Raw genomic sequence first — 18,740 nt, forward strand, 5'->3', positions numbered from 1 at the left:
CTAATTTATCAGAGCACGTCAATATATTTTTATTCTGACCTTGCATTGTTTTATTAAGTTCATGCAGGTGCTCAAATATATTACCAGCCATGTACGAAAATTTGGCTATTGCACCGCGGCACACCTAGCATCGTCTCACGGCACACCGGTTGCGGAGCACTGGTGTAAAGTATGGTGTTAGTGCAGAAATTATAACACACTACCGTTACAATGCTATAAGTCATCATATAAATAAGCTAATAAAAAAAAATTACTCAGTATTTGATAAAACAGGAAACACAAATAAAACCCAAGAAGTCGCAGGAGTTCAAGACAATATTTATTATAACAAACATCATCCTTATGAATATAACAAAATATGATTATTTCTCTGATTATTAAGTTTTTTTTTTGACAATCATCTATTTATCCAATACCCATTCAGAAGTTATTTATTATTTCGTACAAAATACCAAAAGTTTGCATCAACATATTGCGGATGAAACGAAAGTGAGAATTGTCTGTTCTTTTATTCCTACTACATTGTAACACAAGCTACCAGAGCTACTATAAACGACAAATAATGGTCTTCGACACAGAACACACTAATAAGATAGAAATGGAAACCCAACCGACCAAGATTTTGGAGCCGAAGGCCGTGAAATGCTTGAAATATAAATCCTCTGGAATGTCCTAAAATATCACCAATATTGAATGCGCATTTCGGTTACGTGACAAACTTTAATGTTTCATGCATATTATGATACAGACCATCTCTTGAAAATAGCGTAATATTCATAACACATTTAAGTTTGTGCCATATTTCTCCACACTCAAGGATTAAAACTTGTTACAGTCTTACCCAGAAGGCAACTCGCCTTCTATTATTCCCTGATCTTCGACAAGGTGATACCCTAGCCTGTATATAATTTAACATTGCCATAGAGAAAGGTGTATGAGATTCAAAAGGGGAGAGTAATGGAAATATATTTTGTACATCAATACAGATTCTTGTTTATTCAGATGATCCAAAAATGATCTAGTATAAACTTTTACATTTTCTAGAAGCATCTGCAAAAACATTCATCTATGAGATAAAAAAGGAAATATTTTCCCGTTCTGATCGATAACTTTATGTACCTCGGTTCCCTGATAACCATCAAAAGTGTCATTAGTAAAGAAATATAACGGACAGTCATCACAGCAAACGGGTGCTACTTTGGTCCGTAAAATCAGCCAAAGTCTAATATCCTCAGCCATCGTACAAAAATTCTGATGTACAAGACGTTGATTCGACCAATACTGATCTACGGGTCCAAGTGTTACGAGTCTGAATAAGGTTGATGAACTGGCGTTCGATATATTCAAGAAAAAGGTGCTGAGAAGGATATTATATAGCGTATCTCCATATTTGTTGAACTTGGTAGACTCTGAGGGGCGGGCCATGTAGCAAGAATGGACGGTACCCAACCGCCGAGGGGAATCCTGAATGCTAGACCAGACAGTCGTAGGTCGACTGGCAGGCCCAGATTATGGTGGTTGGACGGGGTTAACATAGATATTAGAGAGGCCGGTGCAGGTACCTGGAGGACACTAACCAAGGACCATTATCGATATCGTAATAATCTTAATTAAACTATTATACGATACAGCTATTTTGTTTTTGGGTTCACTTCAAAATTAAATTGATAATAGATAAATTATTGCAATACTCTTGACCATTTGCTATTGGGTACATGGTATAGAACCGCATGGCCAATCCTATTTTCAGCAGTGGTGCATAGTGACACAAAGACGCTGGATATCAATCTGCACCAAATTATATCACATGTTAGATTTCAATTGTAATAGTAAAATTACAAAAGATGATTTCAAAAGTCTATGCTTGCATTAAAAAAAAAAGTATTTCTATGCATATTTTTGTCCCAGCGTGAAAATAAAGAGACAGCAACAAAAATAAGGTTTTAGAAACATATCATGCATCAATTATAACATTTTAGTTTTTTTATAGTCACCGCGGGGGATTTCAGACCATTCCACGATTAATGTACAGTCTTAAAATTATTAAGTCAGGTTTTAAAAAACTATTTTATTATATTTGATATTACAACGTATAAATTTGAGACTTTCATGGTTGTTTGTTATCATATTAAGTTTTATGTGTCACTGTACAAGTGTACACAGTTCTCTTCCTCCTATCTTTGACATTTTGTAGCTACAAATTTGACTTTGAGTCATATTTTTCACACTTAAAGGACAATATTAATAGGGAAAATGGGCTACATTCAAAAAGCTTCCGGCATTTTCAGCAAAATGTCGTCTCTGTTCATTGGAACTGACACTATCAACCCCTTTTTTTAAGGAATGGGCCGACTGGACTTCGGACAATTGAACGCTGCACTGTCGTAGACACGTATACAGAACGTAGACGAGGTATTTTAATCAGTTTCTATCTACTACTTAGTAGTTTTAATTAATTTTATTACATAATGTATTCTTTATTGCGGATTGAGAATTACCATGCCTAAGGCTTTATATAAAATAAAAAACTCTTTTTTCGTTGGAACTTAAACATATTATGCACGATTAAATCATTATTTACGTCTGCATATTTACATTCTCACCAACTATTAAATCATAATATAATCATTTAAATATAAATAATAATATTAAATATTTTTTTTTAAAGTACCTATAAGTACCTAATGTTTTAATTTTCGAAGTCCGTGGCGTCCAGTTGTCCCGGTGCCAAATCGCCCTAGACCCTTTTTTTACTATTAGCAACATTTCCTCTCAGTTCAGGTTTAGCTTTAGCAGGGTCTAATAAACACAATCAACACATTCTGCAATTTGTATTCTTAGTTCAATGAAAACAAACAAATATGATTGATAAACTTTAGTGTGCACTATTTGTGTCGAATTTTAACAGTCTACCTTCATCCCTATACTTCACAACTATTATGGTTTGATAAGGGCAGGTTTTAATTGACTTTCAAAAACAAACCAATACCGTCTTTAAATTGTAGTCTTATTTCAATGAAAACAAATACGCATGACTGACAAACTTTAGTGTGCACTATTTATGGCAGATCTTAACAGCCTACCTTCACCCTTCACCACTTTCTTTCGACCATGTCCGATCCTAATAGGATCATATGGGCCTCCACAGAGTGGAGGTTTGTATTAACAGATTTTTGTTTTTACAAGAAATGGATGTCAGACACTTGCTCAACCTATTAGGTCCATACCCACACAAATTGAAAAACAATGTGTGTACTTGCCAGACCCAGGATTCGAACCTTGGACCCACAACGCTATAGGCTGACGCTAGGGACGGCAACTTATATGAAAGTATGGTGAGGCAGGCTGGGAATCAAGTTATGGTAGCACTTCAACGTGCGTCACATTGACGCTCAGTTTGCATTGGTAAATCAACGTGGAAGGTTCACCTGAGCTAGGTAATATTCAGTAAAAATGGTTGTGTGTAGTGTGTTAAATTGTAAAAACGATAGCAATGAAAAGAATAAACGCTTAGGAGCCGTGACGTTTCACAAGTGAGTATATTTAATTACTTTTATACATGTTAAAATAATAATCTAAAATAATCTCGGCTGCTAACGCGTGGTTAAATTCGTTCCGAATTACTCTGTTTACATCGTATGACACAGCAGTCGTGTTTGTATTGCTCAGGACCGCATTTAAGTGAACGCATTGATTATTAATATTATGATTGAATATAAGAAACACATTTTGATTGTATCGTATATTTGAGCATTGTTATATCATTGTATGCGTTGATACTTTGATATTATTCACTGTTAATTCTTCGTGGAATACCAGTCCACAAGATTTTTTAAGATTGTAAATAACGTGATATATATTTATTTATTTTGTTTACAATATTAATTGATTATGAGACGTGTTTGTGTTCAGATATTTATAATCCATATACCTACCTATAGATATGTACGTACTACTTATATTATGTTTGCCTTAGGTTTCCCCGCGACTTGGAACGTCGGCTAAATTGGTCAAAAATAGTACGTGGCAAAGGACCATCACGTCGTTTGTTCGGCGCATTTTGAGAGGAAATTTATTAAAATTTTAAACAAAGGACAGCACGTATTACAACAAAATGCATTCCCATCAATTTCTCCAGAATTATCGTCCTCAGAATGTGTGGTAAATATAAGTTGTTTATTTAACATACATAACTTGAAAACACCTCAGATAATATATACAGAAAAACATCACCGCCAATATTTTTTTTAAATGTTGTTTTTTATTGTTTATAGCAATCCATGAATGTCATAGAAACACCTGATGACATTGGCATATCACCCAGAAATGAAAATCTTCCCCAGGACATCTGTGAAACACCTCGAAAACAATATTTAAGAAAACAATTGAAACACTTTCAAGACTTAATAAAATTATTGATGACTGTACACGCGTTGAATTGAAGAGGCATTTCCTGCAAACCCACTTATTTGCACATCTTACTGAACTAGCCTTTTTGATAGTTTTAGTTAAAATTATCAATTTATTCAAATTATTTGTATAAATCACCAATTCTACAATATTTATGATCAATTTTAAATGTCAATATAATACATGTAGGTAAGTAGGTTTTTACTATAAAATAATGTTTTAAAGAGATTTTGATAGTTATATTTTTACTGATAAGTACTTTTTTATGTTTCAATGAATACCGGTATTCAATAAGAAACACCGAAAAACCGGCATTGATATTTTCATTCGGTATTGCAATCCCTAGGTAAACGTTTTGTGATATGTGATAATGTGATCTTTGTTTCTTATTTTTAAATGATTAGTTGTTATTAATTCAAAATTTTCTTATTAATTCTCTTAATATTTATCATAACAGAAATTTTGGAAAGTTTTATATATATTATATATATTGTAAGTATATATAATATTGTAGTATAACTTAATTAAACCCGAACTAATTACAAATATGTAAGTTAAACTTAATTAAGGCTGAATTAATTACAGTGATGGGATATTTGCAAGAATTAATGTGTTTTCTATATCTTTATGTAAACTTTATTTTTGATTAATATAATATGACATATATTATCCTTTTATAATTTTATTTACTTTAATTACTGTATTGCTATTATTATAATCACTTTATTACTTGTATTACTTTTGAAAGACATATTAGAGTAAGTACCTAAATATCCTACCTATCTTTTCATAAATTCCCAACTTTCAAATATAATTATACTAAAATCCTAACAGTGTTGTTATTTTAAAACTTCCTTCGATGAACATTATTATATTATATGAGTACGTAGTAACTACGTAAGGTACTACGGTCAAAGGGTCAACGTAAATCCTAAGTGATGCCCTGCATTTTTTTTATCGCGTCGCTTTTTCTCGTAAGTTGTCGGCTGTCGTCGACATGCTTCATTTGGTTGCATGAGTAACCCGCTTCATTGCCTATCTGTATATTTATAACATCTATGGGCTGACGCTTAAGTCGCGCGACCATCGTGGGACTGTCCCTTCGCCACTGGTGTGTTCAATATGTATAAATAAAACAACATATTTGATAATATGTAATGTTTTTTATTTCTTTCAGTAGGTATGTATAAATAGGTATAAAATGTAGTAAAAATGGGTTAATGCAACATCTTGTTAGATATTATATTATAATGTTGGAATATTACAAGTTTCTACAAAAATATATTATAAACTCACTCTACATATTAACCCTTTGGCTGCTACGATGTTGTGCAAAATCCGGTTGAGGATTGCTATCAATAATTGTCGATAAATTAAAGTATTGTATTATTTTTAGACACCTTATGATACACCCCTGTTACAGGCGGGCTTCTCCCGGTGTAAAATAATCATTTAGTAGCTTAAGTCGAAACGTAACCCTGACCTCTAGAAACGGCTTCATAAAACATCTAATCTGATTCCTTGCTCAACCACGTAAGTATTTCTTTTTAATTTAAAAAGTAAAAATGATGATGGATGAAAGCGATAATTTTAAGACTAAATATAAGGATTTAAATATAATAAATTTTGCCGCGCATTGTGCGTGAAATCCTCGCGCGCCGGCGCCAGGGTCAGGCTCGTGATTCGCCGAATCAAAGATCACGCGATAAAATTTGGCCAATCACGAGAGTCCTTTTTTTTTGCTGGATGGCGTCGGTACGAGGAATTTAAAAAGAAAGAAAAAAGGATGTTAGTAAGCGTCCCCTTTCCGATAGGTACGGACCTGACGACTACAACTGTAAAAATCCCAAATATAATTTGTAAAACAAAAAATTAAGAAAATATAAGAAGACCACGTTACGAGCACGAAAGACCGAGTTTTATTTATACTCCGACCTTTGAAATTATTTTTTTTTTGTGAATCCGGGGTTCGATGGACACCTGAGCTAGCCGCTGGAACCCCGGGGATCTCAATGGCGCCCTTGGCAACGTGAAGCTCGAAGAATCGCATGGATTCTTCCGAACCCGCGAAAAAAAATTTACGCCCGCGAACGCTAAATAAAAGTTTATGATCCAGGAGCCGGAACAACCAAGAAATGGTTAACTAAGAAGTAGACTCCGACGTAACCCTTATCGAAGAAGAAGTGCTGTCTCCAACATCAAACCGGGAGAGCCCTCTGGTGTTCGAAGACAGTCCACATACGGAGCTGACCGCGCCTAGCGTCGTGCTGGAGACCGTAGCTCCAGCGCGTCTCCAGTACGACGAATGGCTGCACAAATCCCACCTATGGAGACCAGACACATCATCGACGGTATCCAGCGAGGAGGGCTCGTAGAGGCCACGGCCCACTCACGACGAAAAACGGCGAGCAAAATGCCGATTTTCCTAGGGTATCACTAACATGTCGTGTACCCTAGTCGACCACGGGATGTTCGGTGAGGAGAGAAAAAGGAAACGCGAGGCTAGGGAGCCTCACAAGAGGGCTGAGAAGGCGCGCAAGCTGAGATGAATCGAAGAAGCTGTACGGGCGCAGGCTCGACCACGAGGAGATGAAGCAGGACCAGTCGCCAACCCTCTAGTCAAGGGTGAACGCCGAGTTGCTGATGGAAGTTTCAGTGTAAACAGTGTTGTTAAAAGTGAAGATAATAATCGTAAATATCCGGAAATTCTTCTAATTACGGATAAAAAGTTAATTAAGGGGGGACATGCTCGTCGAAGGTCAAAATTGAGTTTTTATTGTATTTTCAAACCATGATCCTGGACACTCCTTAAACGTTGTAGATAATCTATTTATATAATTTTGAAGCCTTATTATCCCTCATATTTATTTTAAACATTTGATGACTGCATAAAGTATTTTTGTTACATAAAATAGTATTCTTTTAAACCTCTCGCTCTAATGTTTTAGAATATAGTCATATTTCGGTACATAACTGTGCAGTGGTGTTAAGATTTTTTACATTTATTAATTTTTAAACGCATTTATAAAACCATTAGTATAATTTATTACGAGATAATTTTTGTAAAATATTCACGATAAAAAATTATATTGATAATCTCTGTGATCCCAAATTTGACAAGAATTAGGCATTTTATTATTCAAAAAATCGGCAAGATTAACACATTTGAAGATGATTCTAAAGATACTAATCATAAGCTTTGTCTTTGACCATTCAGGTGTGATAAACATTTTATGAATAATGATTGCTTTATATTAATTATTGACCTAAGAATAAGGTAGTGTTTTTTTGAAATACGCCATTTCTTTTGTCATTCCCTAGTGGTTAAGCTACAACATACGGCCGTAACCATAAATTGACAAACTATAATTAAAGTAGGGAGTAAAATTATGTTAACGCGCGTGTTTGAACATGTACCTATCCGAATTTTTTTTTATTTTTTTTTTAACGGTACATGTTCAAACACGCGCGTCAATATCATTTTACTCCCTACTTCAATTATAGTTTGTCAATTTATGGCTACGGCCGTATGTTGTAGCTTAACCACTAGGGAATGACAAAAGAAATGGCGTATTTCAAAAAAACACTACCTTATTCTTAGGTCAATAATTAATATAAAGCAATCATTATTCATAAAATATTTATCACACTTGAATGGTCAAAGACATAGCTTATAATAAATATCTTTAGAATCATCTTCAAATGTGTTAATCTTGCCGATTTTTTGAATAATAAAATGCCTAATTCTTGTCAAATTTGGGATCACAGAGATTATCAATATAATTTTTTATCGTGAATATTTTACAAAAATTATCTCGTAATAAATTATACTAATGGTTTTATAAATGCGTTTAAAAATTAATAAATGTAAAAAATCTTAACACCACTGCACAGTTATGTACCGAAATATGACTATATTCTAAAACATTAGAGCGAGAGGTTTAAAAGAATACTATTTTATGTAACAAAAATACTTTATGCAGTCATTAAATGTTTAAAATAACTATAAAGGATAATAAGGCTTCAAAATTATATACATAGATTATCTACAACGTTTAAGGAGTGTGCAGGATCATGGTTTGAAAATACAATAAAAACTCAATTTTGACCTTCGACGAGCATGTCCCCCCTTAAGGACCCACTTTCTGAGCCCTATAATCTTAAGTTCGTTAGTAAGAAAAATGTACATTCTAGTTCTAAAAATAACGCTTCGCAAAGTGACGCCAATTCTTTCCGTTCAAATAAAGTAAATATGAATGAATTCGAAAACATTAACATTGAAAATCGCAAACAATTTTATAAACGGGAAAGAGGATATTCTACAGTAGCGCGAAACCTGTTTCAAAGTTACGCCGTGTTAATAATTTGAATCCAAAGAGAAACGAAGAAAATAGTATACGACCGTCACTATTATTTCTTTACAAATTACCAATCGTAAATTTAACACAGCGAAAACGGAACGGGAATAATAAGGCGTCACTCGACAAAGTGTTAGTTGTTATGTTAAATTTTAATAATAAGTTAAAATTAGGTATAAAAGGATGAAAGTAGAGATTGTATGCTTGTGATAAAAAAAAAAAAAAAAATGAGTCAATAAGCCGTAAATTTCTCAACGGGGTTTCAATAATAATAAAAAAATAATAATAATAAAACGTGAGAGGCACCGTAAATCGGCGCGGCGCGCCTTTGGAATAGGATGTCGGGCGCGTAAAACGAAACAACAATTTTTTTTAAAATAAAATGGGTTTCACTAAAAATAAAGTTAACTACACAGTTTTAAGTGTACTGATTCAGAAATAAATATAATGAGAGGGTGGAATATTTCTATTTTTAATATCAATGTGATTTATACAGTCAATACAATGTTGCAAAATAATTATGGGTATTAGGGTAAAATATTAAATGTGATAGTAAGTACCATAAGTACAATGGGAAGATTTTATATAAAATTAGTAGCTATTTAATGTATGGGGTAGGAGCAATTAATAAAGTAAACTCGAATAAATTTAAAGTACAGGAAGTCTAATGAACGAATAAATTACTAAAGAAAGAGAAAGAATAAATACAGATGAAGACAATTTGGAAGCACAAAGGGAGCCACCTCTCGAAGTAAGCGCATCCAAAGGCAGCGTAGCCGAAAATTCATGATACCAAAGCTTGATGGTGTGGAGAGTGCGCACTCTCCTTTCTCGCGCAGGTTCATGGAGAGACTAGGGACGTGACGCCTGAAAGATATCGTGAAACAACAAGAGGTACTTCCGAAGTGTAACCATCTATAAAAAAAAAAAAGAAAGGGAAAAGGATACTTATTGTAAACATCCATCCTATTACCTGTGGGAGAGCCGTGCCGCCGTCAACGAGCCTGGCCGTTGTACCGCTATACGATGCCTTGCCCGCAGTAATAGGAACAGATGGAGACACAGTACCTGTCCATCTATGAGGTGATACTCCAGAGACCAGCAGATCAGTGGAAAACTTTCCACAGGAAGATATCCGCTGCTCGGAACGAGCCTGGCTCAATAGTAACGCCACTACCACGCCCTGGTTGCAAAGGCAGACGACGCCAAACGAGGTACGCTCCTATTGCACCAGAAGAAGAAAAACGCAACACGAAATAATAATTCCGAACGAGGGCTAAACGTCTACAAATGTAGCCCCTAGGAATACAAAAGAAAGCTTGGAAAGCGCGAGAGTCAAAGACTGCAGCTTCGCGACCCCTCCGCTGACTAATAAAAACGAATAAAATAACAAGAAAACCTAATTAAAACAAAGTAACACAAAATAAATGTACTACACTGAAATTAAATCAAACTCTGACCTATTCAAAAGTATCGCGAAAGCATTGCTTTGAGCTGAAAATAATAATCCAAAATAAATATAGAAAATAATAAAAATAGAGCTAAAGTATAGAGTTTTATGTTAGAATAGTTAGATTGTAGTTGAATTCTTTTATAAACTGTTTATCATGCCATGTACTTAACGGATGAACAAGGAATTGGATGGGTGGCCGATGAGATCAGGGCGTACCTTTCGACTTTAATCCAGATGGGGCGAATTGATACACCCCTGTTACAGGCGGGCTTCTCCCGGTGTAAAATAATCATTTAGTAGCTTAAGTCGAAACGTAACCCTGACCTCTAGAAACGGCTTCATAAAACATCTAATCTGATTCCTTGCTCAACCACGTAAGTATTTCTTTTTAATTTAAAAAGTAAAAATGATGATGGATGAAAGCGATAATTTTAAGACTAAATATAAGGATTTAAATATAATAAATTTTGCCGCGCATTGTGCGTGAAATCCTCGCGCGCCGGCGCCAGGGTCAGGCTCGTGATTCGCCGAATCAAAGATCACGCGATAAAATTTGGCCAATCACGAGAGTCCTTTTTTTTTGCTGGATGGCGTCGGTACGAGGAATTTAAAAAGAAAGAAAAAAGGATGTTAGTAAGCGTCCCCTTTCCGATAGGTACGGACCTGACGACTACAACTGTAAAAATCCCAAATATAATTTGTAAAACAAAAAATTAAGAAAATATAAGAAGAGACCACGTTACGAGCACGAAAGACCGAGTTTTATTTATACTCCGACCTTTGAAATTATTTTTTTTTGTGAATCCGGGGTTCGATGGACACCTGAGCTAGCCGCTGGAACCCCGGGGATCTCACTTACCACTCTAATTGATTCTGCGAGATCGGAATATTATGAAAACACGTTTCGTAATTAATTTATCGTTTTGTATAGATAATGAGGCAATTAGATATCCCCCGCTTCATGTGCCGTTAAAATTAATTGAACTTCTCTTTCTTGCTCTATCATACTGACGATCACATGTGCGAGCGAAACGAACTATCGAGTTTTGATTTTTAACACCTATTGGAATCAATCGGTTACTTCAAAATATTATTTTAATTCCATTTGATTGCGTTAGCTAACAACACATACTCCCCATAACATCTTATTGAGAAAATAATTCCTCATTTGGATTATAATTTTAATTCCTGCAAAATGATTACGGACAGCAAAAGTGATTGCGAAATAATGGCAGCTTTTCGAGGAACTCGAAGAATTAGCAGCTCTACCGATTCTGATAGTGAATTTGTGGATAATAATCAACTCATGGGTGATAGTGACAACTCTTTATATGACTCTGATAGTGAACCTGAAATCTAAGAAGCATTTTCTGAAGTGTTTCTGGATGAAGATTTTGCCTATAATACTCATATACCACCATTTGAAGAAATTCCGGGACCAAAACATCCACCACCGACTGATGCGTTGCCAATATTATACTTTGAGTTATTTTTTACGGAAGAGTTGTGGGAACTTATTAGTAAATTATAAATAAGTAAGTATGTTAGTATTAATTAAATTAGTATAATCTTTAGTATTTTTAGGGAAACACTGCTCTAAAATACTTTTCCCACTGTTTCAAATGTATAACATAAAATAAAACAATATCCTTCCACCAAAAATTTGATTGCAAACAAATCAAAAATGAAATACTTTTATATTGTAATTGTAATGGAAATTTGTATTTGGAACTTTATGTTTTTGTTAAAAAGATGCAGATGCTATGAAAAAAATACAGTAGTTGTAATTTTTAAACCTATCCAGTCACAAAACATAATATACCAATCAGGGTATATTACACAACAATAAAACTAAATAGATAGAATGTTTTGTACCACTGAGGCAGTAGTATGTTCCCAAATTAACTTTACATTGCAGGCATCAAAAGCAAAACGACGATCGTTGTTAGCATTCCTCGCCATAATCGAAAACAACGATATATCGTTGCGTAGCATTCATTCTAAGGGTTAATATTATAGTAAAACCCTGTTAATACGAATTTATGGTTGAATGAACTCTGTTTTACTGTATTTCTCAAATAAATAATTTGTAATTATAAGCGGTTTAAGCGCCGGCTTATAGTGTTGTAGGTCCCAGGCTCGAATCCTGGGTTTGGCAAATACACATATTGTTTTTCAATTTGTATTTGAGTCAGAATATGATCCTATAAGGTTGAGCAAGTGGCTAACATCCATTTCTCGTAAAAACAAAATTCTGTTAATACAAACCTCCACTCTGTGACTCTGTGGAGGCCCATATGATCTTATTAGGATCGGACATGGTCAAAAACAAAATTATTAAGATATTTCCAAATTACAAAAAAACCCTGTCTTCATGTAAAATACAAAATACATCTTCAAACACAGTTTACAATTTTTTTATCAATATGGTCTTTAATTGACTCGACGAGCTCCTTAAATACAGGTAACCCTCGTTCATCGCGACCCCGGCGAGTGCGGATTCGTTATATCATGATATTTTTTAAAAACTGGAAATTGTGGAATTATCCACCAAATTTAATTTTTATTGAGGATGAGACGGGACTCTATTCGAAACTAATGTCAACACGTATGTTAATTTCCATAGAGAAGAAGACTGCTTCTGGATTTAAAGCATCCAAGGATTGTCTAAGTCTTTGAATCTCTCAAATCATTGAAGAAACTGATGCAGGTGATAGAGATGCCATGCGGGTTTGGTGGAAACAATTTAATATTATGAAAGCTAACAGAAATATCCACGAAGCGTGGAATGAAGTCATCCAGTCGTGTATGAAGGGTGTTTGGAAAAGGTTGTTCAGTGAAATTGTTTTCACTGCAATTATGAAAATGATATTTAAAATATCATCGAAGAGATTAGTCTTATAGCCATATCCGGAGGCATCGAAGGTGTTGATGTAGATGATATTTAGACTTTGTTAAAATCACACGACAAACCCTTAACTAATGAAGAGCTGCAGGAAATGGACTGCCATACGTCCCTAGAACCCGTTCCCGTGCGAAATTTAAGTGTTAAAACCATTAATAGCCCTTTCTCTTCACAATCAATGTATGGAGTTGTGAGAACAGAACGACGAAGATTACGAGCGAGTGAGTGCTGTAAAACGTGCCTGTAATCATGTAATGCATTACTTGACAGTATGTGATCGCAAATTTTGCACAATATGTAAATGTAGAGAGACCAAACAAGGGTTACCTGTATAAGAAAAAATATTTGTTTGAATATTTAGACATTTATTTATAATTTAGAATTGTGACACAATGTGATTATTTGTTGGAAATTGATCAAACATGTGTTCTTGTAGGGATTGGAATATATTACTTCCGACAAATAATTTTAAAACAGTATTAGCTATAATAGTTTTTTACTACCAAATCTGGACATAAACATTCGGAAAGAAAGCGGCAAAATGTATTTAGAAGGTGGCTTCAAATCTTTATGTGAAGTATATAATCTTTATAAAACAAAGTGCTTTGAAGAAAACACTAAACCTGTAAGTATTTCACTATTTAACAAAATACTTTGTGACAAAAACATTTCCATATTTATTCCACGAAAGGATCAGTGCAGTGCGACTTATGTTTATCACATAAAGTTAGACAGGCTGATGAAAATTTTTACAGAACTCATATAATTGACAAGGATAGAGCTCGATCAGGGAAAGATTCTGACAAAAAAGTGCGTTAGATGGTAATAGCATTGTTACGACTATGGACATGCAAGCTGTGCATTTATGAATAAAATTACAAGTGCATTATACTATTCAATGAAATTAAAATGTCACAATTTTACCATCTTTAATTTGGCAACAGCTCAGTGCTCTAACTATTGTTGGCATGAAGGTGAAGGTGATGTAACAGCTCCATGTTTTGTCTCCATTATAATTTTATACTTGAAATCACACTGTATATAGCAGAAGTTACCGATAATAATATATTCTGATGGCTGCGGTTATCAAAATCGCAATTCTGTTCTGTCGAACGCTTTGCTAAATTTTGCTGTGCAAAACCATATAAAAACTGAACAAATATCTTTGATCAAAGCTCACACGCAGATGGAATGTGATAAGTGTTCACAGCACAATTGAAAGGAAAATAAAAAACAAAGAAGTTTACTTGCCTTCAGACTATGTCAGGCTTACTAATTAAGTTAGAGTGCATCCTTTTTCTTATGATGCCATTACTGTACAACATGATTTCTTTTTAAATCATGCTGATAATAAATTTCAATTTTATGATTCAATTCGACCTAGCCAATTTAAAAATGAATCAGAAGACAGTCAAAGACCTGAGAGCACTACTCTATGATCCAGGCAAAGAAGAGATATTGTTCAAGTTAAGTTTTGATGATGGTTATACCACTTTACCAAGGAGACCAAAGCACAATCGATTTTATCTGGAAAGTATGGTACCAAAACTATACAATGAAAAAATTGAACTTACATTATCTAAATTTAATCATTTACAGAAATTAAAGAAGGTTTTGCCTGAGGACACACATCATTTTTACAATAATTTACCCCATCACAGCACCTTACAACAAAGAAAGAAAAGTGCCATTTAAAATTACACGAAGACAGAATGATTATAATATCATTAAATCGTTTGTACTATAGTGACATCTGCAACAGCATGTATCTGCATTTTAAATTATGACAATAACCAATATCTACATTTTCATATTTGCAATTACACGTAAATTATCTAATTTATAAGATACATAATAATTAATTATTACCAAGAGTCAGAATTGTATAAAAATATTTTATAAATAAATCTTCAAAAGAAACTATATTTCTAAGTTTTATATTTTTTTATAAAACTCGTTTTTTGTCTCACTTGTAAAATTTACGAAATTCAAGATAAGTGTTCTTGCTGTATTGGCGACGATTTATTGAATTAGGGCAACCTATTATTGAAATTTTTTCGAGTGGAATGCAGTTTCCACTAAAAGATTTTTGCAACTCCATATGTGCCAACATTTATTTGTATATTGATTTAAAATGCCTAGCTGTGGGATTGCTATTATAACCACCATAAGACCGGATGTTTCCAAAGACTAGGTATTTTAAATATTTTTCCTTTTTAATTTAATTTAAATAAAGCTTTTTTGCGCTTTCGATATATACACAAAACCCCATAAATCTTGTATTTCTACCTAGTAGAATAATTTTTTCATTAACAGAAGTAAAGACAGTAGGTAAATATTGTTTTGCAAAATCTAAAAACTTAAATAATTTTACTTTATTAGTTGCACTTAACGATTTTTATAATCAAACTGGCGCATATTTCTAGAATTTAATGTCGAAAAATTCTTAAAAAATTTATAGTCCCCGAAGCGTTTTGAAATGTAGGCAATTTTAAATATTCTTTAGACGAATTTAATGAATCTGCTACACTATTACTAAATAACTGGCAAGTTAGCTTCACTTTCATTTTATGATTTTTAAAATTTAGATGATTGTACCTCAGTTTGCTTCCAAAATGTAAATTTTCTGACTCTTGAAGTTCGTTTAAATTTCCTCTCCAACTTATTTGATTAGCGTCATATAATCAGTAAAAGTTCTTTTTGATTCAAATGCATTCACCAATTTCAGCATATGATATGCATCAAAAAAACAGCATACATCTTTTTTGGCGATTGGTTGTGGAAATGATGTTTTTACATTATTAGGATCTAGAGTACAACCTAGTTTTTTATACATTGATATATTGGCAAGACATCCATCAAATGTCGGCGAAACTATGTCAACCCCCGCACTATGTGCCTTTTCCAAGTACTGCTGTACGAGAGAATGACGTTACTCTCCCATTACCCCATCGACCAGAAAATATGCAAACGGTAATTTCCAGTTGCTATTGATGAAAACAATTAAAAACACCAGTGCTTCTTTTGCAGAAGTGAGGTTATTTCCATCTAATCTGCATCCCCATATCGATAAAACCATATTTTTAGAATCCCATTCGATTTTCTTTCTTATGACCATTTCTTCAATAATTAAAGAACACAAAAATTTGTATTTGGAAGAATCGGCTTGGATGTTTACGGCGCAAAATGCTTCACCCGTAAATCCTGGTCCACCATTCAAACCTTGGTACCAGTGTTTTAAGGTTCTTTTATTGGGTAAGCAATTATTATACGTATTACGAATATACAGTAGGCGCTCGGTAATCCGGCACGTCCAATAGTCTGGCATTTTGCTACTCAGCTCTCCTGATCTATAATCCGGCAGGTTTCACATTAAACTGCCAGATTAGAGAGCGGAGAGCCGTTGACAGATTATTTATTATTTCCTATAGAAATCCAATAATCTGGCATTTCCAATAATCCGGCAACATACGTGAAAAAATATGGGTGCCGGATTAACAAGCGCCTACTGTAACTATAAGCTTTAGAGGAGTAAAAATACAATGTCAATGCAAAAGATCTTTAATCTGGTGAGAATTTTGACGATTTATTAATTCTTGGCTTTTTACATTAATAGTTTTTAAATCTGCCAAGTAATTTTCATTGAGATATCTTAATTTATTTTAAAAGTATTTTTTTTAATATTAACATTTTTTTTCTCGCTTCTGCCAGTCCTTTAAATTTTTCAACCTGTTTCCTCAGCTGCCATCTATCTGGAGTTTCAACTTCCGAAACCAGGGTGTCATCTTTTTTAGTTGGCGATCGGAAACAAGTCGTTTTCAGCATTTTATTAGGGGTGTGTTCAGTATTTAAGACATGCTGAAATATTACATAAGCATTGATAAATATGTTAAAACTATTACAATATGAATATACCTATTAAATGCTATAATATTAGCGTTGTTAATATTTGTTTACTGTTGAGTCTGACAACTGCGCATAATTCCCCGCAAACTGACGGAATCGCCATGATCGTCAGCCTCTTCAGTTTGCTCTTAGTAAATATAAATGACGCATCGTCAAAATGTACCAAACAGATAATAGGCCTACAGCAGCATGCAGCGGTCTGACTATATATGGCCTTGGTACATTTCTTCATAAGTCTAATGTTATATTATTTTTTCTAGATAAACTGATAAGACATTGATAAAATTAAAGACCAAAAATGGCATTTTTGATTTGGGTAATCACCAGTGCATTTATCTACTAAGCAAGAATTGTTATTTTTTTTTTGTAAATATAGATAAATGCCACTATAAAAATGTTTATTCAAAAACGCAGGCAAAATGGAAATTCCCATACGTAATTTGACTTCCGATAATTGCTTGACCCAATGCTCTTTTCACTTTTTTACTGCAAAAGCAACAATAGTTTTGATCTCTTCTTCTTAATCCGAAATTCCATACTTGGATTTATAAATAATGATCATTCAAAATACATTGCGGAATGACAAAACTAGATTTAGTAGACTAAATTTATCAACATGACAGCATGTTTTCTTGGGTAAGCAATTCTATGGGTGACTAATGAACTGAGGAGCTACACACATCCGGATAGGTTTTTGGCATTATGAGTTAAGCATATTATACTCGTATCGTTTGGCCAAATTTTCTGCAGCACCATTAACAATTTGGAGTGTTAGTAGTTACCAGTATAATCAAAGGATGAAGAAGAATCCCGAATAGCTCAAGTGACCTCATGAAGGGACACTACAGATTTCTTTCTACCAATGGTCATCAGAGCTGTAGAATGTAGAAAGGAATGGAAGACTCATCAAAGGTAACGGAGCTGTTTCGATCAGTGGAAGTCATTAAGCTAAGCAGGAGTGAATTCTGACCAATACAGAAGAAGTAAGTCACAATCTCTACCAAAAATGCATTAAAGATTTTAATAATAGGTACCTAACTTTAATAGAAATAATCAGTGCTAGTACGTTAAGTTAAATTTAGAAATCCGTGACACAGGCTATGGAAAAAACAGGAAATTAAAAGTACTAAAATTAAACAGGACTGCAAAAACCACTCATAAACATCGGGAAAATGTGAATTCCAGGCATGCAAAACCAGTGTAATTATGTTGCCTTTATTTGCATCCATCCCATAGACAATGCTGCTCTACCCAATGACATTAATATGGACAAAGCATCTGGAAAAAAAAATGACACTCACTTTTTTGTCGGGTCTGCCGAATGGCATAATCTGTTCTAACGCCATTTACAGTAAAGGTGATATTGCTATAAATTCCCGATGCTTTGTCGGGTCTGCCGAATGGTTCGGTTCGAACGGGTTCGCTCAAATGAACATTGACACTAGAAACACTGTTCTAACGCCATTACAATATAGGTGATATTGCTATAAATTCCCAATGCGTGATATCGCATAATGGAAATTGCGTGACGTCTACCTATGCATGTGCGAATGTCACTATGCGCGAATTTACTTGCTTACTGTACTGAGTGCGTTGTCCATTAATAATGTCATTGGCTCTACCCAGTCAACCCGATAACCTCCTAGGATAGTACATATTAAGTATATGCTGTTTATGCAATAATGTGCATTTACGAAGTCATATTGTA

The sequence above is a fragment of the Rhyacophila brunnea genome, unplaced genomic scaffold, assembly GCF_057557595.1.
Source record: "Rhyacophila brunnea isolate RB1 unplaced genomic scaffold, BYU_Rbru_1.0 scaffold_1, whole genome shotgun sequence".
NCBI lineage: Eukaryota > Metazoa > Arthropoda > Insecta > Trichoptera > Rhyacophilidae > Rhyacophila > Rhyacophila brunnea.